A 26,753-nucleotide genomic window follows, 5' to 3' on the forward strand; every position below is an offset into this window, starting at 1 on the left:
GAATCTTAAGATTGCCCTTGTCTGTCTTAATCACTGATCTGTTCCTGGTGCCAGTTAACAAGGACTTGTATAGTTGAATGATTCAAAGACGGGCCCTTACAGACTGGTTTTCATACTCATAGCTGGCCATGTTAGCCCATCCATCACCCTTTGGAGACGCTTCACCATGAGTGACCTCTCACGGGAGTGACATTTTTCTTGTCTGCACATCATTCTTATATAACCTCCATTCTCCTTGCAGGGAGCGATGACTTTTTCTTCCAGAGACTTCCAGTCTCCACCTGACATGCTAGTCATTACCCACAAATGCAAACATTTTCATAATTCTTTATAGTGAAGAAATCAGGAAGAGTCCTCCTTACCCTAGTGAGCATTAATATTGGGATGACTAATATTATGTATTCAATATTTCATATTCTCCCTGAGGGAAAACAGTATGAAAAGCTTCATGTAACCTATGAAGAATTCTCACCATCAAATTAAGTCTCTAAACCTTCCTTCCAGCTGACCAGAAATCTGAGAGCTAAAGGACAAAAAGGGCAGATGAATTGGGAAATTTTAAAAAGTTAATACTGGCTGGTGCCACGGCTCAATAGGCTAACCCTCCGCCAACGGCGCCGGCACACTGGGTTCTAGTCCCAGTTGGAGCGCTGGATTCTGTCCCGGTTGCCCCTCTTCCAGTCCAGCTCTCTGCTGTGGCCCAGGAGTGCAGTGGAGGATGGCCCAAGTGCTTGGGCCCTGCACCCGCATGGGAGACCAGGAGAAGCACCTGGCTCCTGGTTTTGGACCAGTGCGGTGCATCGGCCGCAGTGCACCAGCCCCAGCGGCCATTGGGGGGTGAACCAATGGCAAAAAGGAAGACCTTTCTCTCTGTCTCTCTCTGTCACTGTCCACTCTGCCTGTTAAAAAAAAAAAAAAAGTTAATACCATGAAAACATAAAAGGTAGGGGACTGTCCTATATTAAAAGAGATTAACATAACAAATGCAATGCATGAATCTTGATTGGATCACTTTTACAAAGCTGATGTATCAGACTTGTTTCCACAAATGGGGACATCTGAGGCCGGCGCCTTGGCTTAACAGGCTAATCCTCCACTTGTGGCGCCGGCACACCGGATTCTACTCCCGGTTGGGGCGCCGGATTCTATCCCGGTTGCCCCTCTTCCAGGCCAGCTCTCTGCTATGGCCCGGGAAGGCAGTGGAGGATGGCCCAAAGTCCTTGGGCCACATGGGAGACCAGGAGAAGCACCTGGCTCCTGCCTTCGGATCAGCGCGATGCACCGGCCGCAGCGGCCATTGGAGGGTGAACTAACGGCAAAAAGGAAGACCTTTCTCTCTCTCTCTCACTATCCACTCTGCCTGTCAAAAAAAAAAAAAGGGGGGGGGGACATCTGGATGTGTACTAAATAGTAGATAATGTTATCAACTTGTTTCTTACTTGTGATAATGGTGTGGTGGTTGTGCATAAGAATGTCATCTAAGGAAGTGCAGGCTCAAGTATTTGAGAGAGGGAAAGCAATTCTGGTAAACTGTTAACCGGGCTGAATCTTGGAGACACACACAGTTTTTATGAGGCGATGTGGGGCCAAGCTCTCCACAGCCCCACAACCCAATGACTGGAATAAGGAATTGTTTCAGACAGCACTATTTCAGGGGTGCCTATTCAAAACGGGAAGTGTTGCTGCTGACTAAATCAACCACCTCCAACCAAAGACCAGTACGTAACCAGTCTCCCGGTCTTAAAGCTGCTCTGCTCCTCCCAGGAAGCCCGGGATGGGGACGACCCGGGGTGAGGTGGGCCGTCCGGGACTGGCCAGATCACAGGACAGCTGCGGGAGCAGTTCCTGAGGGAGCCTGGCACATCCCTACCCTTCACTCCCGGTCAATTCAGGAAGGAGAACCAGCATTTCCTCTGAGAGCGCAAAGAACTCCTCCCAAGGGTTCCTCTTTCTTAACCAGCTCGGTGTGGAGCTCAACCGTGAAATCACCCCGGGGCTGCCTCCAAGTGGTGCATCTGTACGTCTTGGAAAGATGGCAAGACGGGAAAAGGAGCGGGTCTTCCACCGAGATCCTCGCCCTGCCGGCCTCAGCCTCACTCCAGGGCGTTCGGCACGGCCGGGTGACAGCGAGCATCGAGAACGCGCGCCCTGGTGAGCTGTCCCGGGCGCGCGCGTACGAGCGAGCGAGGGGCGCCGGCAACGGCCTCGGCGCGTGGTCGGAGCGCGCCGGGCCGTGCGTGCGACTGCAGGCAGCCTGCGTGTGCGTGGCGGGGAGGGAGGAAGGAGCGCCGGCCGCCTCTGAGTGCCCGTCGCGCGTGGGCTGAGGTGAGTGTGAGGCAGGGGACCTGGTGTCGGGGGACGGGTGTGGCCCCGGGACCGGCCTGTCTCGGGACTCACCTTCTAGGGAAAGCTGAACCTGCCTGGCGGGGCCGGGAGGCGCCGCGCACGCCCTCTCTGCCCCTCCTCCGGGGTCGCCCCGCTGCTCGGGCTCAGCAGCCAGCAGCTCCCGGCTGCGGTGAGCGCGGGGTAGGGGCCTAGCAGCGCCGTGGGCGACGCGGAGGGCCCCCCGGGCGCGTGGCGGGCCCAGGCCGCGGCTGCAAGGAGCCCCGTGCCCCGCCCCTCTCCGCCCCACCCCAGGGAGCCGTGCTGGCCTTCGCACGCCCGCGCGGATCCGCGGAGAATCCCGGAGGAGGTGGGGACGGTGTGGGGGTATTGGAGGACCCGGTCGGTGTCTGGGGCAAATGCGTTCACGCGGCGCCGGGAAAGGCCCGCCCGGGGGGAGTGGTGGATGGTACCTCACTGGAAGGAGGGCTTGGGGGGGAATCTAAGGCCAGGAATTGGGCAGAAGGAGGAGGCAACCCCAGGTGGCCAGGGAGGCGTGATTGACTAGAGGCATCTGAAAAGCAATCTTACAGATGTAGTGGAGTCGCACTTTTCCAAGCGGACAGGAAAGATGCCAGAAGCAAGCAGGGGTGGCTGTTGCATTTGGTGTTTCCCCCTTCTCTCTGATGGTCTAGGGAGCAAAGATTTGCTGGGCAGAAATGAGGTGGTTTTTTTTGTTTGTTTGTTTGTTTTTTCCTGTGTTTATTTTGCACTCTAGAGTGCCAGCCCTGAGGACATGTCTGCTTTGTTAGACAAAGCTATATCAAGGAGGTAACATGTGCTCCTTGAAGCTCTGAGTCATTAAGGAACAAACCCCAGAAGATTAAGGTAGATGATTCGAATTTCCCATCCCATGTGTTTCTGACCCTGAAAACAAGGAATTAGCTAGGAAGAGAAGGCCATTTGCTGCTCCCCCTAGAGCATCCATAGTTAGAGGTAGTACGTATCAGTCTTGCCTGGCCTCTAGGAACTAAATCAGGAAGGGAGAGTGTTACTAGCATTAGGGTACCCTTTTCTCTACCATGGCCCTTTGGAGTCATAAGGAAACATAAAGGTGGGAGATACTAGATTTTATTGGTGTACATCGGTGGTATTCCATGGGACCAGAACAAACATTTCCAAATTATGTACCCATTTGTAAATAACATTTGATTAGGCATTCTATAGTTACTTGTTTTGTATTACCTTCATTTTCTTTACAAAGGCAGAGTTGAGTAGCTGAGCTGGATATTGAAGAGAAAATATTTTTTTTAACTTTTATTTAGTAAATATAAATTTCCAAAGCACAGTTATGGATTACAATAGCTTTCTCCCTCCCATAACTTCCCTCCCACCCGCACCCCTCCCGTCTCCCACTCCCTCTCCCATTCCATTCACGTCAAGATTCATTTTCAATTATCTTTATATACAGAAGATTGATTCAATATATGCTAAGTAAAGATTTCAAGAGTTTGAACCCACACAGAACATAAAATGTAAAATACTGTTTGAGTACTAGTTATAGCATTATTCCATTGGACAACACATTAAGGACAGAGATCCTATATGAGGAGTAAGTACACAGTGACTCCTGTTGTTGACTAAACAATTTGACACTCTTGTTTATGGCATCAGTAATCTCCCTAGGCTCTAGTCATGAGTTGCCAAGGCTATGGAAGCCTTTTGAGTTTGCCAACTCCGATCTTATTTAGACAAGGCCATAGTCAAAGTGGAAGTTCTCTCCTCCCTTCAGAATAAGGTACCTCCTTCTTTGATGGCCCATTCTTTCATTTAGGGTTGTTTTTTTTTTTTTTTTTTTTTTTTTTTTTTTTTTTTTTTTTTGCCAGAGTGTCTTGGCTTTCCATGCCTACAATACTCTCATGGGCTCTTCCGCCAGATCCAAATGCCTTAAGGGCTGATTCTGAGGCCAGAGTACTGTTTAGAACATCTGCCATTCTATGAGTCTGCTGTGTATCCTGCTTCCCATGTTGGATCGTTTTCCCTTTTTTATTCTGTCAGTTAGTATTAGCAGACACTAGTCTTGTTTGTGTGATCCCTTTGACTCTTAGACCTATCATTATGATCAATTGTGAACTGAAATTGATCACTAGGACTAGTGAGATGGCATTGGTACATGCCACCTTGATGGGATTCTATTGGAATCCCCTGGTATGTTTCTAACTACACCATTTAGGGCAAGTCCGACTGAGCATGTCCCAAATTGTACATCTCCTCCCTCTCTTTTTCCCACTCTTATATTTAACAGGGATCACTTTTCAGTTAAATTTAAACACCTAAGAATAATTGTGTGTTAATTACAGAGTTCAACCAATAGTATTAACTAGCACAAAAAAATACTAAAAGGGATAAAGCATTATATTGTACATCAACAGTCAGGACAAGGGCTGATCAAGTCACTGTTTCTCATAGTGTCCCTTTCACTTCAACAGGAAGAGAAAACATTTATTAAATGGCCTTTTTTTAAGAATTATTTTATTTATTTGAAAGAGTTACAGAGAGAGGTAGAGCCAGAGAGAGAGAGGTCTTCCATCTGCTGGTTCACTCCCCAAATAACAACAATGGCCAGAGCTGAGCTGATCCAAAGCTAGGAGCCAGGAAATGCTTCCGGGTCTCCCATTTGGGTATAGGGGCCCAAGGACTTGGGCCATCTTCTACTGCTTTCCCAGGCCACAGCAGAGAGCTGGATTGGAAGTGGAGCAGCCAGGACTAGTCTGGTGCCCATATGGGATGCTGGCACTGTAGGCTGGGGCTTTAACCCACTGTGCCACAGCACCAGCTCCTTAAATGGCCTTTTTCAGGAAAAAAGTTTGCCCATATGTTGCTGTGGATTCATTCTGAGAGAAGTGTGGTGGGGGCAAGAGGCAAGGAATCACAACACAGACACCAGGAGTTGGGTGAAAGCAGGCTAGAGGCAAGTAGCCTGCAGACTCATTTATTTAATTTGTGCAGCAGCTTATATAGCTGAGGCAGCCAATCTGGTCAAGGGGCGGTTTATGCCCTAACCATTGTTACCATTGTTGCCATTTCCTGAGTAACTGACGCTCGCTGGCCAGCGCCATCTTGGCACAGCCTTCTCATTCCACCACATTTCCTCCTTTTCGTTTATTTTTGAGCAATGGAAGGCATGATCCTTGGCCATACCATTTGGCCATACCATTTCCATGTGATCTCCGTTTGTGGCTATGCCTGTCTTAGGTTGTCTCCCAGGGGGTCTTACTCGTCGTTGACTAAGCAGCCCTCAAAACGGGAGACCACAGGAGTGCTTGCTCAGATGGGGGGTAGGAATGAGGAACAGTGGTAATCAGGAATGGCGTGACCACATGCAGGCTGTTGGCTGTTCGAATGGCTGACCAGAGCTATTGGGGTATAGATCAGTAGTGGATGTGGCTGCAGGCAGTACCTCAGGGCAGAATGATAGGGCAGCAGCTTGACAATCAGTAGCAGGTGTGTCTGCTAACAAGGTGTTCTCTCAGTCTTGTTAAGCTGGTTCTGGTTGACTATCAGTTGCAGGCTTGATGTTTCTGGCTGGTACCTGAATGGGCTGTCCTGAATTCTCTGGAATGATACAAGCATATCCTTGGCCTTGGTTAGCAGAAGCCTTTTTATGGGCTTTGGAATCCAGGGCCTGAATTCTGCATCTGCTCCAACATTAAAGGCAAACATGCAGGTGGGATGGGTCTGGGGGCTGCCCTGAGAGCCTGGGGTGCCCAGGGACTGCCACAAATGTGGGGATCCTCACTGGGTGTGGACGGGATGACCTTGCATGGGTTATCGCCTTGAGGTTGTCTAAGTTCATCCCATGGATATTTGGGGGGTGGCTGACTAGGCATTGGTGCGTTGTCTGCTGGCATGTCATTTTCACTGTCAGAGTTCTTTCTCCCCAAGTCATCAACTGTTGCCTGTGAGGCAGCGGCCTGGAGTGACAGGCTCTTATTTATCTCTCACAGATTCATTGTGTTTGGTAGTCTATGTGGGCTTCTGAGAGGGGTTATGTTTCCCATGTTTCAGCGCCTAAGAGCAGCACGCCACTTCAACTCTAGCCAAAGGAGACACCCACAGCACTGCTGATATAACAAAGCAAATCCCTAGCATCTCAGCGGCTGATGGCATTCTGCAGGGGTTCCCTATGCTAGATGAACAGACGGTGTATTAGATCGTGCGTATGTCCTGTGCTTAGTGGGAGACTTCCTTGATTCATTAGGTCAAGGCTGTATGCCCACACAGTGTCTCTGGAGCATCACCTCTCTCTCGAGTGAGGAAAGATGACTTGGTTCCGAATTCTGGGATGATCAGTCCCTTATGTGAATTTGCCAGGCGAACTGAAAGTAAAGGAGGAGCCGAGAAGTGGCATTACGCTTCTGGGAGGTGTGTGCCTAGCCTGGGGTCACTTAGACCGAGAACAAGGACAAGGAAAGGGACGTAGGAGGGGGTTCTGTGCTCACCCTCACAGAACCAAACAGCACACAAAACACCGAGGAACCTACTTGCCAATATCAAGGGGAGACCTTGCCAGGTCCAACACGCTGTGTCTCTCTCAGCCACGTTGGGTGCCAGATGTTGCTGTGGATTCGTTCTGAGAGAAGGAGCGTGGTGTGAGCAAGAGGTGTGGAGTCACGACACAGACAATGGGAGTAGGGTGAAAGGGCTAGAGGCAAGCAGCTCACAGACTCATTTATTTCCGTTGGTGCAGCAACTTATATAGCCAAGGCAGCCAATCTGGTGAAGGGGCAGTTTATGCTGTAACCAATCACTTCCTGTTGCCAGGCAGGCTCCTTTGCCAGGTGGGTCCCAAAGCCATTTCCTGAGTAACTGACGCTTGCTTGCCAGCACCATCTTGGCACAGCCTTCTCATTCCACCATACCCATCTCAGGGATTGGACATGGATTTCTGCTAAACAACCAAGCCTTGCATTTTGAACAACCTCTTAACAGGGGCTTGCATGGTGTGCAGCAGGCTAAAGCCCACCACCTGCGGCAACACCAGCATCCCATATTGGAGCTCTGGTTCCAGTCCTAACTGCCTTGCTTCCATTCCAGCTCCCTTCTAATGTGCTTGGAATTGTGGGTGTATGTGCAAGTACTTGGGCCCCTGCCACCCAAATGGGAGACCTGGATGGAGTTCCTGGCTCCTATTCTGGACTGGCCTAGTCCTGGGCATTGTGACTGTTTGGAGAGTGGAAGATCTCTTTCTCTAGCTATGTTTTTGTCTGTGTGTCATTCTTTCAACAACAAGAAAAGTTAGAACAAAAAAGCCCTGCTCCTGTTAAAACATTTCACAAGTCTCTGTCATCTACCCGCAGCATGACAGTGAGGCCTTAAACATATCTTACCTGGAACTTTACTTGGCTGCTGTTTTGGTTACAGACTTCATATTCAAAGGTGAAGGTATCTACTTTCTAGGAGGAAAAAGATCACTGACTATTATCTCATGGTATTAAATAGTTCCTTCCTACATTTTGATACAGGTTCTATAACTTATACCTTTATTGGGCATTAACACATTCTGAGAGTGAAAACTCAGCTTCCTGCTGTGGATTTTGATCACTAATTTGGAGATGTTTGAGTTGTAGGCTGCCTTATGCCACCTTCCCATCTTTTCCAGGTAGGTTTCACTCATGAGGCTCAGTCTCAAGCTTGGAATCTAGAACCTTCCACCATGTTCTGCACTAAGTGTCACCAACTTGAGGGCATGACTTGTCTTCTTCCCCACTGCTGCCACAGCCTCTGACAAAAGTCTAGCATATCAAATGAGTGAGTGAATGAAATATGCCACATAACTAAAGGGAGGATAATCAGTAACATGGCTTGAAAGGGAAGATTAGCAAAGATCAGTAATATTCCTAACTTACAACAGCAGTGGGAAGCATTGTTAACTAGAACAGTCCCTGTCCCCTTCTCCAGTGGTATGGCTGTTTGTATCAAAGCAGAGACAGAAAACCCAGCTTTCAGGTCATTTTTGCTGCTGTCCTACCTGACTTGTATGATCTTTGCTCCAGTTTTCCTAGCTTGCCTGACCTGGTCACTCTGGTGCTACTTCCCACTGGCTGCTGTGTCACGTGCTGCCCTCAGATTGCCCATACCTGAGTGCAAAGGTACATCCACTTTTGTTCGACTCTTTATTTCCTGCCCAGGGATCTTGAGGCTATGGGATTGGGTGTGAGGTTGGGTTCTAATGCAGGCACTGGGCTGTGGCAAAAGAAACATTGCATCCGGAGTTGAAGGGCTTGTATTTAGGTCCTGGTTTCATCCATACCTGGTCTGCACAGGTCCCTAAAAATAGGATTGAGAGTGACATTCATGTTGCAGGGTTGCAAAATACACTTTGTAAATTGCCATAGACTACTATAGACATCTGTGATGCCCTGAATTTCACTTTGCCTTAAAAAACCCCTGCTTAAAATCCCAGCATGTATTACAAATTATTAATGATGTCATTGCTTATTGTGAGATATAAGTCCTGATAGAGTAGAAGAAAAAAGAAAAGTGCATTTGTGTCTTTCTTGAATCTTACTGCTTTTGGTTGGTCTTCACTTTCCTCATATCAAAGACTCTGTGAGCCACACCCAATTATCTATAAAAGATTCCCAAATACAGGGATGTTTTACCTACAGGAAATAACTTTGTTGGCAAACAGTATATGTCTTATTTAAAAATGTCTTTAAAAATCCCTCAGCACACTGAGGCAGCAGGCTTCCATTCCCATCAGGCTTGAATGACAGATATTTTTTGTTTCATATTAAACTCATACTCAACCAAAATGTTAAGCTCTTTTTAGGTTGCTGTTGAAATATCATACCTCTTGGAATATACCTGAGGGTGCTGCTGCTGCAACCGGCAGGGGTTACCAAGGCAGAGCTGGGAAGTGGTAATGGAGCATAGATATTTGCACTCATTCTCTGCTGAAAATGTGCAACCACCACAGAGACTGGTGTTCCATGTGGATTTTTTTTCTTAAACCCTAGGAATACTATAGATTCAATCTTAAAAATGTTATACAACATTAAAACCTTTCTATAAGCTATGTTTTAAACAGTATAAATAAAGTTATGGACTGTTGAAATTAGAAGGGACTTGGCAAGTTGTCTAGAAGAATGTAAACTTCAGTAAGAAATTGACCTCCGTGACACTGTTCACAGCCACTTGATGGCTTCCACTGATCTTGTGGTCTCTGTTGAAGCCTCTCATTAGTTTTTATTTCTGGGTTTCCATTTGCTTTCTCGAGTTCAAAATATTTAAAAGCATCTACCCTGGACTTCTAAGCTTTTCTTTTCCTCAGAACAGAACATTTCCAAGTCCTTCATCCAATCCTTGTAGACAGTAAACCATTCACCAACTGGGTTACCACCCTGTAACTTAAACCTATCTTGTCAACCACTCTTAAAATGGAACATATCCGAGGATATGTTCCAGAAAGTTCATGGAAAAACAGAATCAAAAGGTAATATTTTAGTGTAAAACCTTTTCTGAAACTCATGCTTATTTTATTCATGAACTTTTTAAAAATCCTTCCTTTGTGGCTATGGACGTTTTGTCTAGAAGTTTTTTTTCTCTTGAGCCCAAGCATATATTGGGACTTTTTTGTGTGTATGTGTATTGGGGGAGTGTTAACTTGCAGAATTTCTGTTGCTGTTGTCACTCGTAAGTGCTTTAAGTGCTTTCTGTATGTCAGATCCTCCAATAGGTGCTGGGGACATAGTGGTGCACAAAAATAAAGATTATGTGCTAATGGAGCTAGGTGGGGCCTGAGAGGTGTCCTATTTCAGTCACCTAAAGTTTTGGGGTATTTTTGTTTTTCAAAAATTTATTTACTGAGAGAGATAGAACACGCAGATATAGAGATCTTCCATTTGCTGGTTTACTCTCCAAAAGTCTATAAGAATCAGGTCTGAGCCAGGCTAATACCAGGAGCCTGGAACTCCCTCCTGGTCTCCCACATATTTTCTGCTGCCATTTAAGGTACATTAATAGGAAGCCTGATCAGAAGTGGAGAAGCCGGGACTCAAACCAGCATTCCAGTGTGGGATGCTGATGTTACAAGTAGTGGCTTAACCCGCTATTCTACAAGGCTGACTCAGTTCCCTAAAGTTTTGGTAAGAAAAGCAACTCCCTGAATTCAATGACTTGCGATGACCTGCTTTTAGAATTAGAATTCTTATTTCCTGATTCTCCAGTTATTCCTTCACAGCACTGTCTTTCTTCAGAGTGAACATGTACTCCACTGAAAACTTGAGATCTGTTTTGACTGCTGTTAAAATGGTCCTCCATCCTGCTCTTGTGCAGTTGGTTTTTTGAATTCTGATATAGAAAAATAAATTTGTTCACATCAGATCTTACCTTGCTTTATCCCTATTCTGGTTTGTTGAAGACTTCTTGGGTTGTAATTACTTCTCGTAGTGAATTTGTTGTGTTTTTTTTTTTTTTTTCTCACTTGCTTTTCTTTTTTTTTAAATTTTCCTTTAAAGGTTTATTTATTTGAGAGGCAGAGTTACAGACAGGGAGAGGGAGAGAACAGAGAGAGAGGTCTCCATCCACTGGTTCACTCCCCAAAAAGCTGCAATGGCCAGAGTTGGGCCGATTTAAAGCCAGAAGCTTCTTCTGGATCTCCCAGATGGGCGCAGGGGCCCAAACACTTGGGCTATTTTCCATTGCTTTCCCAGGCCATAAGCAGAAAACTGGATTGGAAGTGGAGTAGCTGGGACTCGAACCAGGGCTCATATGGGATGCCAACACCACAAGTAGAAACTTTACCTAACACCAGCCCTCACCTGCTTTTTCTTGTCTGCAAAATTGGTTAAGGCTGCACTCATTTGTCTTTAATAAGAAATACTAAATGGGCCGGCGCCGTGGCTCAACAGGCTAATCCTCCGCCTTGCGGCGCCGGCACACTGGGTTCTAGTCCCGGTCGGGGCACCGATCCTGTCCCGGTTGCCCCTCTTCCAGGCCAGCTCTCTGCTGTGGCCAGGGAGTGCAGTGGAGGATGGCCCAAGTGTTTGGGCTCTGCACCCCATGGGAGACCAGGAGAAGCACCTGGCTCCTGCCATCAGAACAGCGCGGTGCGCCGGCCGCAGCGCGCTACCGCGGCGGCCATTAGAGGGTGAACCAACGGCAAAGGAAGACCTTTCTCTCTGTCTCTCTCTCTCACTGTCCACTCTGCCTGTCAAAAAAAAAAAAAAAAAGAAATACTAAATGAAAAAAGGTGAAAGATAGTCCTATAATTAAACTGTGGAGATTTTCTCCCAGGTTGACAAAGATGTTCCAGTCAACTTGGAATATAAGTGAGATGGCAGGTCCATGGCTGTTTTGGTCAGTACTATATTCTTGGAGTACAGCACAATCCCAAAAGTGTGTGTTGAGCAAATTACTGTATGAAGAATACATTATACATTGGCTATTATGGGCACATTTTGGAACCATTTAGCTGCTGTCATTAGACTCCCATTTTCCTCAGGACCTTTCAGTGCCCTGTCCTCTCCGGAGGAGCTTAGTCTTAGAGTGTTACCTGAGGCTTTCCTTGATCTGGTAGAGGGACCCTATTGAAATGGGAATGAGATTACTAAGATGGGGTATTTTTAATGAATCTCTGCTAGCTCCTGATAGTCATTGTTTTTGACATCTAAGTGTTCATTAAGTCACCAACTTATTCAGGGTTGCGTGGGGTATTCATTCATTAATGTTATTCCATTTAGCAATTTCTCCATTGCTGAGAAGTGACCTTGGAGGAGAAGGCTTGCTGAGACCCATCTGGGATGATTTGCATGGAGGTTGCCTCTGGCTCAAATTCTTTATCTTTCTGAGGAAAAACAGGTGCTACCTTACCTGGAGAAAAGTGTGAAGATGCTGGATCAGCAAGATAAAACAAGCTAGGATGGAAATGTTGTCCAACAACCATCATAGATTCCCCTTGTCAAGTGAAGACACTTGGATTCTGGAGCCAATCTCCAAAACTCAGGCTGTCAGTTGGAAGATACATGTTATGAAAATGATGTGTACTTCATAAGGTTGTTTTTATCATTTTGAGTTTTCAAAATGGTCAGTTTTTCAGTACTGTAACAAAATGACTGAGGCTTGGTACTTTGTTAAGAAAAGAAGTTTATTTAGCTCATAGTTTTAGAGGCAAAAAGTCCAAATAGCTTCAGCTGGTCTTTGAAGGCCTCCCAGCTGGAGTATGTATAAGAGAGAGATCACATGATATCACATGTGTAACCTCTGTTCTGTCTTCTGATAGAGCCAACTGTTTTCAGTCATGGGAGCCCCACCCTCGTGATTTACCTAATCCCAGTAATCTCCCAAGGCCCTACCTCTAAACTCCATACTCAGATTAAGTTTCTACCCTTTAAATACCTCACAATGGGATTAAATTTCAACAGGAGTTTAAGAAGAGACAGACCATGGCAATCATCAAACAAGTAGAAAAATGAAAACTGCTTATTATAGTGCCAAGACCAAGGAAAGACCCTTGCTAGAATTAGAGAGAGGAGTGTGAAAACATTGGATAAAGTAGAAAGCAAGTTCTTTTTCATGTAAGCTGTTGTTTGCCCTGACAGATACTTCATTTTTAATTTTAAATTAAGCAGATATACTGATTGTCATTCATTCAGTAAATAAAATTTGATTCCCTTTTATATGTCCAGCTGTGTGCTCTAAGGTAAGGAGAATGTAAACCTTACCAGATATGCACAGTCATCAAATAAAGTAGCCTGATGCCCTTTGGATACTTGCATTTCAGTTGGAAAAGGTTCAGGTATTTTGTAGCTATCCTCCATATACCAGAGGAAGTGTAGAACGTTGGATAATACAAGTTATGTCCGGCTATAGGAACACTATGGGGCAGTGTATCATTAAAAAGCTAACTTAAGTTCTTCTTAAGCAGGGCTGAAGAATCCATAGGCAGCAAAGCACTCTCAGCAGAGGTAGAATAATCAGAAACTTATTTGCAATTGAAGAGAAAGAGAAAGAAATAGGCAGTTAAGATTTGAACATCACCAGTCAAGGGAAAGATGCGAATGCCTGAAGTTATTAGGGCTGGAGAATCCTGGAGTAGCTTCTTCAGGGTCCAGATTAGGGTCCCAGGCAGAGTTTCCACTCCACGGGTGAAATTCCAAAGTCTCTCCCTCTCACGTTCCTTTAAAAATTATTCTAAACAAAGGTGACATGCATCCAAAAGTCCTTGTGTGACGAGTTAGGTGTCCATTCTCCCAGGAACTGGCTAGGGACCTGGGGGAACACACATCCATCTTTGCTTCATAAATAAAAACAAAACTTGGTTTTTCCAATAGGGCAACCAAGGCCACAAGAAAAATAGTACCTATAGCTCTAGGCTTTTCAGTGTATGGCACAAAGAAGGCAAAAAGAAGGAACATGAGAGAGAGGAGCATTATGCAGGGAATCATCTGGACTTCTACCAAGAGTGCTAAAGACTTGCATCTGCAGGGTAGCAGGACATCAGGCACTTGAAGATTGAAGAGGAAGCAGAATCCTTGGACTCCATAAGAAGGCTTACTTAGTTAGAGGGAGATGGTGGACTCAATAGGATTTATTTTCATATTTAGCTGTATCATGTAAGACAAATTTGGGAGCTAGCAACAGAGTTTGCAAGTGGATATAGGCAAATCAGAATAAATTAGAGGAAATATGCAGTGTGAACTTAAATAACAGCAGTATCATCTGCTTGGCTCCTGCTATGTGCCAGCCCTCTCTTAATATTTGGTACCCAGTATTGCATGTAGTCATCACTACATCCGTGAGGAAGGTAGTGTTGTTTTCATTTTACAGATAAAAGAACTGAAGGTAAAAAATGTTAATGCCCAAGTGGAAATACAGTGCTTCTCCAACTTGTAAATGTTCAAGTATCTCCTTGGGATTTAGTTAAAAGTATCATTTCTGACCAGATGGTCTGGGGTGGGAACCAAGGCTCTGCATTCCTAACGGGTTCCAGAGGTGCCCAAGCACTGTGCTCTGGGTCTAGGGCAGCAGAGTCACCCCACCACCTTCTAAGATTGCCTTGTCTGGTCTGGGGTCACTCTGGGATCCAGTGGTTTTCATGGTCTCCAGATTGTAATATGCACAAAGTGAATTGAAGAGGGTGCAGTGGTGAAAGAGAGAAAAGTCAAGCATTGGTCGGATATCACTGGTTATGTTGGTTTCTGCCAACCTCAAGCAGTTGTGGTGGGTTGTGAAAATAATTAGATATTCAATTGAGTCAGTTGAATGCTGGAGTTTTATATTGGTTGCTTATGAATTAATGTGTTTAGTTTGAGAAAGTACTACCAGGGAAATTTCTCTCCAGGATATAAGACTTTTTTCCCCCTTTATAAGGAATCGGATGCAGGACTTGATTGATGTGTGTAATTATGACTTGTATGAACTTAATATGCCCAGGATTTTTTCTAGGCAATTAGAATTTCCACCCCCTTTGCAGTACTTTTTCTGTTACATAGTAGAAATGTTGGAGTGTTGCACAACTGGCAGTGCTTTGGTAATTATCCTTAAGAGATATCAGGTTTTTTCTTTGAATGACTTGAGTCTGTCATGGTTGGGTTTAAAATTTAATATTAAATTTTGTTTTTTCCTTTTTGGCACTTTGAGAATGAACAGAATCAGTGTAGCCTATTAGAATAAGATAGCTGAGGAAAAGTAACAGTAGTCTTAACAAATTCAGGAGTTTATGTTTGGATTTTTGGATTCAGTTTATTCTTTGGAGCATTTATTATGTGGATATAAGTACATTGCCAAAACTCTGGCACAGTATTAATATGCCATTGAGCACCTGCCGTGTGCTAGATATAGGGGATGTGGTCATGAACAAGATAGATCAGATCTTTTCCCTCTCCCAACCTCACCTTTCTTGAAGGAAGTAGACAACAAATAAATAAACAGGTTTTTTTTTTTTTAATTTCAGATTGGGTTAATTGCTGAGAAGGGAATAACAAGGAATATAATAGAAAATATAGACTGGAGACTACTTGACATAAGCGATCAGGGAAGTACTCTTCTAAGTGACATTTTGCTGTGTCCTGAAGCATGAGAAGGAGCCAGCCTTCCAAGAATCAGAGGTTTGGACATATCCAGGGATCAGAAAAGAAGCCAGTGTGGCTGTAGTGGCTTTGGGAGGGAATACTGGTAGTAGATGGAATGAGGACAGGTGTACAGAGAGACTTGAGAAATCTTCACCAAAAAGTTAGCATATTTATTTTTAAGCTTTTATTGTCTCTTAGTGTTTCTTGTTTGCTAATTTTTTTCTAATGTATATACATTAGATTTGCAATTATAAATATTTTATATTTTAAAGGATTATAAATGATTTCCTTTTGTAGAAAATAGCCAGCATTTTTGAACCCCAGGAAAGAATTTTGGGTTATTTTAGCTTCACTAATTGTACCATTGCAGAATCTCTCTTTTTGTTTCTCTGGAGTCTTTGCTTTGGAACAGATTCTTTCCCCATCCCCATTTATTTTCTAGTGCCAAAGCATGTTTTTGATTTAAAAAGGCATATATTTGTGTGATTAGTTATTAGTTATTCTTCTTGTAAATACCTTGTATTTTGGGTTTTCACAGTGGAAATCTTGAGTCTATATAAAGACAGTAGGGCTGGGCACTGCTTGACTGTGTCAAGGTTCAATGGCCTTGCGAAACTGAAAACCCTTTCAGGGCAACTCTGGTCAAAGGGCTCCATAGGAGAGGAAGCACAGGGACAATCAGCAGACTCCCTAGGAAATAGGGCTAAGAATCCCAGATTTGGAGTCCTCTTTGATTTTATCTCCACCAGTTACTGATCTGTGACTTGAGGCAAATTACTGACTCTTCCTAAACCTTAGCTTCCTTGACTGTTAAAATGTTAGCAGGAAAGATTTTAAAGCACCCTAATTCCTGGGTGTGTGAAGATTATAGGAGCTGGTGCCTGGGAGCAGTTACTGTTGCTCTCCCCACAGCAGCTGGCATGCACTCTGATGTACCCAGTGAGTGATAGACAGCATGACCAACTGAACTGCTGAGGTTTCATTTACTTAAGACATCCTAAAAGAAAAGTGCCCAAGTTATAAGATGAATTGTTAGAGTGAGCACTTCTGGAGCCTTCTCTCTGGAGTCAAACAGATGGCCAACACCTAGAAATGCACCTCAGCCCCTCCCAATTTTATTTCCACCCTCTCCCAAGGGCTTACCAGTGTCCTGAATTCTAACTTCATTTATTTGCCTGCTTTTTAACTTTTATAAAGATGGACTCATGGTGTCTGTTCTTTGTGTGTCTTGCTACTTTTGCTTGACAGTATGGGAGGTTCTCCCTGATATCATGTGAAATGGTAGTCTGTTAATTTTTGATAACATAGTTATGTAAATTTAGCTCTTACGTTGTGGGTGAATTTTGCTTCCGTGTTGAGTCTTGAATAATGTGTGCTTATGAACCTTCTTGCACGTTTTGGGGGTTGGAGCTCAATCAGAAGGATTTGGGCTGCCTTCACCCCAATACATTTCTTGATATTCTTACATACATGCATATTAATGTTGGTTATTCTGCCTAGGAATAGAATTGGTGTGTTAAGAAGGACATGAATGTTCAACCTTAATGAATAAAAATAAAAAGTTTTCCAAAGTAATTGAATAATTTATATTTAGTCCAAACTAATTAAAGTTTTATTAGCTTAATCATTTTCAGACATTAGTTTCTCAATTCAGTGAATACAGAAATTTCTTAGGACAGAATTTCCCAAGTGTAGCACATTGGTCTTGCCATAGGCTCTGAGAATTAACATAGGCTCTTTGTTCAGATAAATTTGAGAAACATTGTATATTATATCCTCTTATCAGAGAATGTACCTTAATATAGTAAAAACTCTAAGAATTCCTCTTTTAAAAAATAATAAGGCAGGCATTTGGCATACCATTTAAGATGCTACTCCTGGCCGGCGCTGCGGCTCACTAGGCTAATCCTCCGCCTTGAGGCGCCGGCACACCGGGTTCTAGTCCCGGTCGGGGCGCCGGATTCTGTCCCGGTTGCCCCTCTTCCAGGCCAGCTCTCTGCTGTGGCTCGGGAGGGCAGTGGAGGATGGTCCAATTGCTTGGGCCATGCACCCGCTAGGGAGACCAGGAGAAGCACCTGGCTCCTGCCATCGGATCAGCGCAGTGCGCCGGCCGCAGCGCACCGGCCGCAGCGCACCGGCCACGGCGGCCATTGGAGGGTGAACCAACGGCAAAAGGAAGACCTTTCTCTCTGTCTCTCTCTCTCACTGTCCACTCTGCCTGTCTTAAAAAAAAAAAAATGCTACTCCCAAGCACATCCCATATTTCAGTGCCTGCTTCAAACCCTGTCTTAGCTCTGGATTCCAGTTTCTTGCTAATGCATACCTTAGGAAGTAGCAGGTGAAGGCCCAAGTACCTGGGTCCTTGCCATCCATGTGGTTGACCCAGAATGAGTTCCTCTGTCTCTGGAACATGACATAAATGTTCCTAACCTTTGTGGGCATCTGGGGAGTAAATCAGCAGATGGCATATACCTATCTGTCTCTCCCTTTCTTTCTGCCTCTCAGATAAATAAATTTTTAAAAATGATGTTTGAGTGAGTTCCAGTTGTTTTGGTCCACAAGGTCCTTTTGAGGCTGTCATACTTGTTGGTAAGACAGGTGGATGCTGCCTGTGAATGAACTGGGGCTGAGTGAAGAGGGTAGTGGGAAGACGGCAATATCTTCTGCTGTGGTAAAGCTCTAAGGCTTAGTAGCTGAGAATGGTAGTTCCATTTGATGGTTGAAGCACTGGTGCATTTAATCTGGAAGTTTTTAACTTGTTTGTTTCTAGAGGTTTTATAAGAGGTTTCCTAGTGTTTAAAATGTTTATTCAGCTATTGCGGGTCTACTCCTAAATCAACAGGGAATGACTTGTTGAGTACAAAACATTACATTCAACTTGTGAGAGAAGATATTGTTTGCTTAATAGAAACCATTTATAATGTAATTGGTGACTGCATGTGTAGTTAATATAATCATGAGGTTTAGCATTTATACAATGGAAATTACTTTTGAAGTATAAGTAGAACTTATTTCTTGACTATATGAAATTATGAAAGAAATCAATAATAAAATAATAGTCTACTTGTTTGTTGGACCCTTAAAATTTTTTTTCTGTTCATCAGTTACAAGTATTTTTTGCCCCTCTCTGGGGCATAAAGTTTAGAACAATGTCAGGGGGGGCGGTGCCGTGGCATAGTAGGTTAATCCTCTGCTTGCGGCGCCAGCATCCCATATGGGCACCGGTTCTAGTCCTGGCTGCTCCTCTTCCAATACAGCTCTCTGCTATGGCCTGAGAAAGCCATAGAGGATGGCCCAAGTGCTTGGACCTCTGCACCCGCGTGGGGGACCAGGAAGAAGCTCTTGGCTCCTGGCTTTGGATCGGTGCAGTTCTGGTCATTGTGTCCATTTGGGGAGTAAACCAAGGGAAGGAAGACCTTTCTCTCTGTCTCTCACTATCTGTAACTCTACCTCTCAAATAAATAAATAAATAAAATATTAAAAAAAGAACAAGTCATGGTTCATGTCACCAACTACTCAGGTTTCCTAAGGAAGCAGACCACCTCCCACCATCAGAGAACAAGCCAGTTCCAAGTCTCAGGCCAGTTTGATTTCTATGACACCCATATACATGTGGCATAAATAAGGAGGCTACTTCATTCAGCCACTACATGTCTGTAAGAATGACATAACTTCAGAAACTCCTGAATGCCCCAGACCTGAGCCACAGCCTGTGCTGACTATGTCATCTATGCTTTTCCCATCATGCCTCATAGGAATTGAGTTGGTGTTGTAATGTCTGATTTATAGTTTAAAAAGAAGGAACTTGAGAACTTAAGGAGCTTGCCCAGAGTCACACCACTAATAAGTGTTGTGGTCAGGATTTAAGATATGTCTTCTGATTATGATATCCAAAATGTCTTTCCTGATTTTTATTTTTTGGATAGACTTAAAAATGCAAAGAAAACTATTAACATAAGAGAGCACCTAATATTTCCATCACTTGGAATTAATTACTGTTGCAGCTAGCCTACTTTTCCCTTAAACATGTAAGTCTCTTTTGATCTTCCATAGAAATACACTATCAAAAATGTTTTCCTGTAGTTATTTTTTATTTTTAAATTTTATTTAAGGTATACAAACTTCATGCATTTCATATAGAAAAATTTAAGAATATAGTGATTCTTCCCACCTGCACTCCCACCCTTCTTTCTCCTCCCTCTCCTATTCCCATTCTTATTGTTTACAAAGATCTATTTTCAGTTAACTTTATATTCATAAGATTAACCTACTATACCAAGAGTTCAACAAATAGTATGAATTAAAAAAAGACAAAAAAAAAAAAGAAAAAGAAAAACCACTGTTCCTCAACAGTCAAGACAAGTGATATTCAAAATCCTCACATCTCAATGTGTCAATTTCACTTCCATAGATTACCTTTTAGGTACTCTATTAGTTACCACAGATCAGGGAGAACATATGGTATTTATCTTTTTGGGAGTAGTTTACTTGCTAAGAGTAACGGTTTCCAGTTGCATCCATTATTTTACGAATGACGGGATTTAATTCTTTTTTTATAGCTTTGTAGTATTCCAATAGAGTATATAAACCAAAATTTCTTTATCTAAGCTTTAGTTGATGGATATCTGGGTTGATTCCATATCCTTAGCTATTGTGAATTGAGATGCAATAAACATGAGGGTACATATAACTCTTTCATATGCTGATTTCATTACCTTTGGGTAAGTTCCCAGGAATAGGATGGTGGGTCATTTGGTAGATCTATATTCAGATTTCTGAAGTCTCTCCATACTGTTCTTCCACAGTAGCTGTACCAGTTTACATTCTCACCAATAGTGGATTTTAGTATACCTTTTCCAAACATCCTGGCCAGCATTTGTTGTTTGTTGATTCCTATATTAGGGCCATTCTAACTGGAGTGAGGTGAAACCTCCTGGTGGTTTTGATTCCTACAGTTACTTTTTTTTAAAGCTTTTATTTTATTTGAAAGACAGAGTTACAGAGAGAGGTAGAGACAGAGAGAGAGGTCTTCCATCCTCTGGTTCACTCCCCAGATGGCTGCAACGGCCAGAGCTGCACTGATCCAAAGCCAGGAGCCAGGAGCTTCTTCCAGGTCTCCCACGTGCATGCAGGGGCCCAAGGACTTGGGCCATCTTCCACTGCTATCCTAGGCCATAGCAGAGAGCTAAATCAGAAGAGGAGCAGCCAGGACTAGAACCAGTGACCATATGGGATGCCATCACTCCAGGCCAGGGCTTTAACCCACTGTACCACAGTGCCAGCCCCACAATTACTTTCAATAATGGTTGTATATACATAACTGTTTCTAAAAGCTCATTTTTAATAATAAATAAATAAAATAATGAAGCTTGATGAAGAGTGGGATGGGAGAGGGAGTGGGAGATGGGATGGCTGCGAGTGGGAGGGAGGTTATGGGAGAAAAGCCACAACAATGCAAAAGTTGCACTTTGTAAATTTACATTTATTAAATAAATAAAATAAAATACAGAACCCACCAAGGTTCATAAAAAATAAAAAAGCTAATTTTTGTGTGTTTGGTTTTAAAATTTTTATATAAATAATATTATATGTATATCATTATATAATGTCATTTTTACTCAATTTTATTTTGGAGCACTATTTGAGTTAATATAAATATATGAATGTATTTCTCTCATTATATGAGGTATTCTCTTTGTGACTTATTTATCTAGGTTTTCCCTACACAAAGGTCACAAATATTTTCTGCTATATTTTCCTGTAATAGTTTCCCTTTTTTATTTTTTTAAAAAATAATAGTTCTTTTCTCTACATGGAATTTTATTTTGGAGATAAATATGAACACAATTTTACTTTACCCACACTTATTCCTGTATTATTTTTGAATCATTTCCCCATCAGTTTTTTTTTAAAGGATTTATTTATTTATTTGGAAGTCAGAGTTACACAGAGAGAAGAGAGGCGGGGAGGGGGAGGGGTCTTCCATCCGATGGTTCACTCCCCAACTGGCCACAATGGCTGAAGCCGCACTGATCTGAAGCCAGGAGCTTCCTCCAGGTCTCCCGTGTAGGTGCAGGGGCCCAAGGACTTGGGCCATCTTCTACTGCTTTCCCAGGTCACAGCAGAGAGCTGGATCAGAAGTAGAGCATCCAAGACTCCAACCAGCACCCATAAGGGATGCCAGCGCCACAGGTAGCGGCATCACCCGCTAGGCCACAGCGCCAGCCCTCCGCTTCAGTTTTTGATGCCACCTTTGCCTTTGATCAAGTTTCCTACATATGTGTGGTGCTGTTTTTGGTGTTGCTATTTGGGGGTTTAATCTGTTTTCAAACTGTTCTGTGCTCATTACTATATCTCTGCCATACGGATTGGCAACACCCAGTCCACTGACCTCAGCCTCATTCTTTGCTTTTAAAGTTGTCATGGTTATATTGGATCAGTATTTTCTGAGAATTGTGGGCTCCATTGTCAGCCATCGTTTAAAATAATATGATTCTTATTAATTTGGGAAAGTAGAAACTTTACATCTTCTCTCCTCTGTTTGTTCACATCAGGTTTTTTTCTCTTTTTTATTTAGAAAAATTTTCTTAGTATTTTTCTTCTGTACATCAAGATCCTGCACATTTTTTATTAGCTTTACTTGATACTATACAGTTTTGTTGGTATTGTGTTTTTCATTAGGTTTTTTTTTTTAATTTTGTTTTTTAATGTTTCTGAATTGTGTATTGCATTCATACCCAGTATCTTGGTAAACCTATTTGTTCTTTTATGTTATTTTTTCTATGTAGGTGATTATATGCTATAAAAATAATGACAGGTATTTTCCTCTCTTTAAGGTTTTTATTTTTATTTTTTAGACTGTATTTCCCCAATTTATTGATGAGTGCATCCTTTGGTAAGGCATATAAGTTAAAATTGACGTAATTTCCTACTTCTTAACCTAGAAACTTTTTTTTTTGACAGGCAGAGTGGACAGTGAGAGAGAGACAGAGAGAAAGATATTTCTTTTTTTCCATTGGTTCACCCTCCAATGGCCGCTATGGCCGGTGCACTGTGCCAATCCGAAGCCAGAAGCCAGGTGCTTTTCCTGGTCTCCCATGCGGGTACAGGACCCAAGCACTTGGGCCATCCTCCACTGCCTTCCTGGGCCACAGCAGAGAGCTAGACAGGAAGAAGAGCGACTGGGACAGAATCCGGCGTCCCAATGGGACTAGAACCCGGGGTGCCGGCACTGCAGGAGGAGGATTAGCCAATTGAGCCACGGCACTGGCAAAACTTTTTATTTTTTAACATAGAAACTTTTTATTTAAGGTATACAAACTTAATGCATTTCATATATACAAATTTAGGAACATAGTTATTCTTCCCACCCACACTCCCCCCCTTCCTCCTCCTCCCTCTCCTATTTCCATTGTTTTATTTTTACAAAGATTATTTTTAATTAAATTTAAACTCATAAGATTAACTCTACACTAAGTAAAAATGTCAACAAATAATACGAAATTTAAAAACCGCTATTTCTCAACAGTCAAGACAAGTGATGTTCAAAATCATCACATCTCAAAGTGTCAATTTCATTTCTATAGATTACTTTTAGGTACTCTATTAGTTACCAGAGAGAATATATGGTATTTGTCTTTTTGGGACTGGCTTTTTTCACTAAGTATAATGTTTTCCAGGTGTATCCATTTTGTTGCAAATGACAGGATTTCTTTCTTTTAACCACTGTGCAGTATTCTATGGTGTACATATATGATAATTTATCCAGTCTTCAGTTGATGGACATCTGGGTTGATTCCATATCTTAGCTATTGTGACATGAGCTGCAATAAATATGGGGGTACAGGTATCTCTTTCATATGCTGATTTCATTTCCATTTAGTAAATTCCCATGAGTGGGATGGTGGGTCAAATGATAGGTCTATATTCAGATTTCTGAGTTATCTCCATACTGTCTTCCTCAGTGGCTGTTAACAGTTACATCCCCACCAACAGAGGATTAGAGTACCTTTTCCCTACAACCTTGCCGGCATTTGTTGTTTGTTGATTTCTGTATGAAAGTCATTCTAATGTGGGTGAGGTGAAACCTCATTGTGGTTTTGCTTTGCATTTCCCTGATGGCTGATAGTGGTCCTGACTATTTTTCATATGTTCTTTGGCCATTTGAATTTCCTCTCTTGAAAAATGCCTGTTTAAGTCCTTTGCCCATTTCTTAACTGGATTTTTTTTAGCTTTTTATGGATTCTGGATATTAATTATTTTTCAAATGCATAGTTTGCAAATATTCTGTCCCATACTGTTGGTTGCCTCTTTACTGAGTGTTTCTTTTATAGTGCAGAAGCTTCTCAATTGATGTAATCCCATTTGTCAATTTTAGTTTTGATTGTCTGGGCTTCTGGGGTCTTTTCAAAGGAGTCTTTGCCTATGCCAATACCTTGCAGGGTTTCTCCAATGTTCTCTAATAATTTGATAGTATCATGCTGTAGATTTAAGTCTTTGATCCATTTTGAATGGATTTTTGTGTAAGATGTAAGGCAGAGATCTTGCTTTATACTTCTGCATGAGGAGATCCAGTTTTCCTAGCACCATTTGTTGAAGAGACTGTCCTTGCTCCAGGGATTGATGTCAGCTCCTTTGTCAAACATAAGTTGGTTGTAGATGTGTGGGTTGATTTCTGGAGTTTTTATTCTATCTCATTGGTCTACCTATCTGTTTTGTGCAAATACCCAGCTATTTTGATTGTAACTGCCCTGTTCTATGTCTCGAAAACTGATATTATCATGCCTTTGGCATTGTGTTTGTTGTATAAGATTGCTTCAGCTATTCAAAATCTCCCGTGTTTCCAAATGAATTTCAGTGTCTTTTTTTCTAGATCTGAGAAGAATGTCCTTGGTATTTTGATTGGAATCACATTGAATCTGTAAATTGTTTTTGGTGGTATGGACATTTGATTATACTTATAATTAATGAACATGAATTATTTTTCCACTTTTTTGAGTCTTTTGTTTCTGTAATGTTTTTTAATTTTTATCATACTGATCTTTGACATCCTCAGTTAAATTTATTTCAAGTTTTTTTTTTTTGTAGTTATTGTGAATGGGATTGAACTTAGAAGTTCTTTGTCAGCCATGACACTGTCTATGTATACAAAGGCTATTGATTTTTTTGTGTAAATTTAATATCCTGCAACTTTACTGAACTCTATTATGAACTCCAATAGTCTCTCAGTGGAGTCTTTTGGATCCCCTATATGTAGAATCGCATCATCTGCAAATAGGGATAGTTTGACTTCCTCTTTCCCAATTTGTATTCCTTGGATTTTTTTTCTTGCCTAATGTCTCTGGCTAAAATTTCCAGGACTATATTGAATAGAAATGCTAAGAGTGCATTCTTGCTGGTTCTGGTTCTTAGTGGGAATGCTTTCAGCTTTTCCTCATCCAATAAGATGCTGGCAGTGGGTTTGTCATAAATAGCTTTGATTGTGCTGAGAGGTATTCCTTCTATACCCAATTTGCTTAGAGTTTTCATCATGAAAGGATATTATTTTATCAAATTATCTATTGAGATAATCATATGGTTTTTGTTCTTCGGTTTTTTAATTAGATATATCACATTGATTGATTTATGAATGTTGAACCATTCCTGCATACTAAGGATAAATCCCACTTGGTCTCAGTGAATGATATTTCTATGTGCTGTTGGATTCAGTTGGCTAATATTTTGTTGAGAATTTTTGTGTCTTTGTTAATCAGGGAAATTAAGTCTGTAGTTCTCTTTCTCTGTTGTATCTTTTTCTGGTTTAGGAATTAAGGTGGTATGGACATTTGATAGGTTTCATAGAAAGAGTTTGGGAAGATTTCCTCCCTTTCCATTTTTTTGAATATCTTTAGAAGAATTGGAATTAGCTCTTTAAATATCTGGTAGAGGGGGCTGGCACTGTAGTGTAGCAGGTAAAGCCGCCGCCTGCAGTGCCAGCATCCTATATGGGTGCCAGTTCAAGTCTCAGCTGCTCCTCTTCCAATCTAGCTCTCTGTTATTGCCTGGGAAAGTAGTAGAAGATGGCTGAAATCCTTGGGACCCAGCACCCGTGTGGGAGACTTGGAAGAAGCTCCTGGCTCCTTGCTTCGGATTGGCACAGCTGCATCTGTTGTGGCCAACTGGGGAGTGAACCAGCAGATGGAAGATTCCTCTCTCTCTCTCTGCCTCTCCTTCTCTCTCTACGTAACTTTGCCTTTCAAATAAATAAGTAAATCTTTAAGTAAATAAATAAATATATAGTAGAATTCAGCAGTGAAGTCCTCCAGTCCTGGACTTTTCTTCGCTGGAAGGTTCTTTATTACTAATTCAATTTCCATCTTGGTTATTGGTCTATTTAGGTTTTCTATATCTTCATGGCTCAATTTTGATAAGTTGTATGTGTACTGGAATCTATCCATTTCTTCTCGGTTTCCTGATTTGTTGGCATATGTATCTTTAGTAATTTAGTAATTTTATTTCTGTGGCATCTGTTATTAATTTGCTTTTTCATCTCTGATTTTACTAATTTGGGTCTTCTCCTTCTTGTTTTTGTTAGTTGGGACAATGGTATATCATTTTTTTTTTTAATTTTTTCAAAAACCCAGCTCTTCATTTCACTGATCTTTTGTATTGCTTTTAATGGTTTCAATTTTGTTTATATTCTAGTTTTAATTTTTTGTTTTCCCCTACTAATTTTGGATTGGTTTATGGTTGTTTTTGTAGGTCCTTGAGATGTAATGATAGTTCATTTATTTAGTGTCTTTCCAATTTCTAGATGTAGGCACCAGTTTCTATAAACTTCCCTGTTAACACTGCTTTTGCTGTATCCCGTAAGTTTTGATGTGTTGTATTGTTATCTTTCATTTCCAGAAATTTTTTTTTATTTCTCTTTTTATTTCTTGTATGCCTCATAGCTAGGCAGTGTTCATAGAGCATGTTGTTCAGTCTCCATATGTGTGCCTGTGTTCAAGGGATTCTTGAGTTGTTGATTTCTAGTGTCCTTCCATTGTGGTCAGAGAAGATGCATGGTATGATTTCTATTTTTTTGAATTTTCTGAGACTTGCTTTATTGCCTAGCTGTGTGGTCTATCTTAAAGAAAGTTCCATGCACTGGTGAGAAGAATGTGTATTCTGCAAATGTAGGATGAAAAGTTCTGTAGATATTCATTAGTTCCATTTGGTCTGTAGTGTTGTTTCCTTGCTGATCTTTTGTCTGCCTTATCTGTCTATTGCTGAAAGTGGGGTGTTGGAGTCCCACATTACTGTTGTATTGGAGTCAATGTCTTCCTTAGATGAATTAATATTTCTTTTCAATAGCTAGGTGCCCTGTAATTCAGT

The 26,753-nt window shown here is 42.3% G+C and overlaps 1 protein-coding gene across 5 annotated transcripts in view; it reads left to right on the forward strand.

Moving 5' to 3' along the window:
• The first annotated feature begins 1,782 nt into the window (after positions 1 to 1,782).
• B3GALNT1 (beta-1,3-N-acetylgalactosaminyltransferase 1 (globoside blood group)) overlaps positions 1,783 to 26,753 on the forward strand; it is a 39,511-nt gene continuing 14,540 nt past the window's right edge. Inside the window, exons 1-2 of one of the 5 annotated variants that reach the window (XM_062212301.1) lie at positions 2,307 to 2,325; positions 8,379 to 8,474. The gene's annotated coding sequence lies outside the window, so the exon portion shown is untranslated. Of the gene's footprint in view, positions 2,152 to 2,243; positions 2,326 to 8,378; positions 8,475 to 15,412; positions 15,435 to 26,753 lie in introns of those variants that run through there. The other 4 variants (XM_062212318.1, XM_062212284.1, XM_062212293.1 and 1 more) reach the window with 4 other exon arrangements.

This window comes from Lepus europaeus, chromosome 2 (genome assembly GCF_033115175.1).
Source record: "Lepus europaeus isolate LE1 chromosome 2, mLepTim1.pri, whole genome shotgun sequence".
In the NCBI taxonomy this organism is placed as follows: Eukaryota; Metazoa; Chordata; class Mammalia; order Lagomorpha; family Leporidae; genus Lepus; species Lepus europaeus.